Source organism: Gracilinanus agilis, chromosome 3 (assembly GCF_016433145.1).
Source record: "Gracilinanus agilis isolate LMUSP501 chromosome 3, AgileGrace, whole genome shotgun sequence".
Taxonomy (NCBI): domain Eukaryota; kingdom Metazoa; phylum Chordata; class Mammalia; order Didelphimorphia; family Didelphidae; genus Gracilinanus; species Gracilinanus agilis.
This window is the reverse complement of record NC_058132.1, coordinates 90,264,171-90,266,514: the sequence shown is the minus strand read 5'-3', so window position 1 is coordinate 90,266,514 and position 2,344 is coordinate 90,264,171.

Sequence of the window (2,344 nt, the reverse complement as noted above, 5' to 3'; positions counted from 1 at the left end):
CAAAACATGCGCATTTATCAAATGCTTAAAGGTTTGAAAAACATTTTCCTCACACCTTTGTAAAGTAATTAGTAAAAGTAACATTATTATTCTCATTTTACAGATATGGGAACCATGACTCGGAGGTGAAGGTAGTGAGTGTCTGAGGCAGGATGAAAATCTGTCTCCTGAATCTTAATCCAGCCCTGTTTACAATATACCAGTTTTTCTTCTTTCTATGCTTCTACCTTTTTAATGAAGAAGGGAATGGAAGAGGGAGACTTCCAGCATCTGCCCTAAATCTGTTAGCAGAGAATCTTGAATAAAGAAGCTAGGTAGAGAGCTGGTTTGGAATTTGGAAAATATTGAGTTAAAATCCTGCCTCATACATTTAGTTCCTGTGTAACTCTGGGTTAGAGTGTCATTTAAATTCACTTTACTTCAGTTTCCTCATCTGTGAAGTGTTGATAATAATAAAAGACAATTTCATAGGACTGCTGTGAGGATCAAGTGAGCTAAAAATATGAAAACTATCTTCAAACCTTAAAAAAAAGCACACAGATACTAGTTATAATTGCCTAAAGTCTCTTCTGTGCAGTTCCATAATTTTTTTTCAAATTCTCCTTTTTACAAAAGGGCCCCAGGGCACAAAGACCAAAAGTCCATCAGTCTTAGAATGGGAAACACACAAAGGTCAGAATCAATAACAAATGTATAAAAGTCCTTCATCATTTCCACATTTCCTAATAAGATAAGCAAGTGATGCTACAGAGAGAAGCAAAGTTTACTGGCAGAGAAAGGCCTTTGAGATCCCAGGTCTCTTGAGATATTTTAGTATAACAGGCTAGTTATGGAGATAATGAGTTCTCCCTCTGGATCAGCCTTCCCTGCTTGGTAAGGGACCCCAACTGGAATAAATCCTGGCCCTTTAAATATTTCCCAGCCCAAGAGTCCAATTGGCTTAATCTTAGATTCTCTGGTCCCACAATGATGACTAGAGAAGACAGGAGTGTCATCGCCTCCATTCTATATAGGTTCTGTAAGTAAAACAGCTGTAATTGTGGTGAGAGTATAACTAGAATATTGGGGAGAGGGATAGTGTTGGGCTCAAGATACATAAGATTCGCAGTCAGTACCTGTAAGGAAGCTAATCTTGGCTGAGTGGGCCACTGAACAGTGTAATGGACATCTGAAATAGGTTTTGGATTTTCCTGGAAGACTGAACAAACATCGACCATCTTCACCTGTATGTCAGAATTCTGGTGGTCTGCGACAATTTCGCACAGTTTATTTACAACACTGTCCTAATTAGATTTGCTTTTAATGGTGATATGTTTAGACCACATAATTTTGCTCTGCTCCACAGCAACAGACAAATCTGTATTCTCAACCATCAGTTTCAGTAGTATATGTCAGTGGGGGCAGCTCGGTAGCCCAGGAGATTTGAGAGGCAGGTCTAGAGATGAGAGGTCCTGGGTTCAACTCTGGCCTCAGACATTTCCTAGCTGTGTGACCCTGGGTGAGTCACTTAACCCCTGTTGCCTAACTCTTATCACTTTATTGCCTTGGCTCCGATACACAGTATTGACTCCAAGATGGAAGGTAAGGGATTTTTAAAAAGTGGTATATGTCAGTAACCTCAAAAGTTAGAAGGAGATATTGTATGTGGCTCAGTGTAGTTCATCTTGACTTTTAGAAAAGAAACGCAGAGATCGAAGTCAGTTAACAATGGGTTAAGCATATCGACTTAATATGGGAAGGAGTATATTAATAAGATTTAATGGTTTAATGTGAAGTCTTCCCTGGGATGAAAGGGAATGGAAAGACAACTTAGTAGTCTCCTAGGGTTCCAAGAAGTCCTGCGGGGAAGTATAAAGAAATATATCATATGGTAAGAGGGAGAAAACATATGTTTAAGTCCAGAGAAAGTTTCTTTACTATTACTACTTTACTATTATTAGCTAAGATTGTGTATGCATGTATATATAATATATGTATACACATATATGCACAGTATTTGTATATATAGTTTTGTATATGTAGTTTCTCTAAATGCTTCATTTTTTTACTATTATAAAAGACATCTTTCTTTACAATATCCTTGTGAAAGAGGTATTATATGTTTTATTACATTCATTTAATAGAGTGATTTCTCTAGATTGAGAAAGGCGAAGTACCTTACCTATGGTCAAATGACTTTTAAGGTTCAGTGATGCAAATTGATGCAGGAGTCTTATAATTTGCATTCTGGTGATCCTTCCACTCCCCATTTGTACAAAATTCAGAATCATTGCTTTCTGTCTGAATACATTTTTTCTTAGATTGCATTTAGAATCCTTTGCAAACTACCTTGATCCACTGGGGT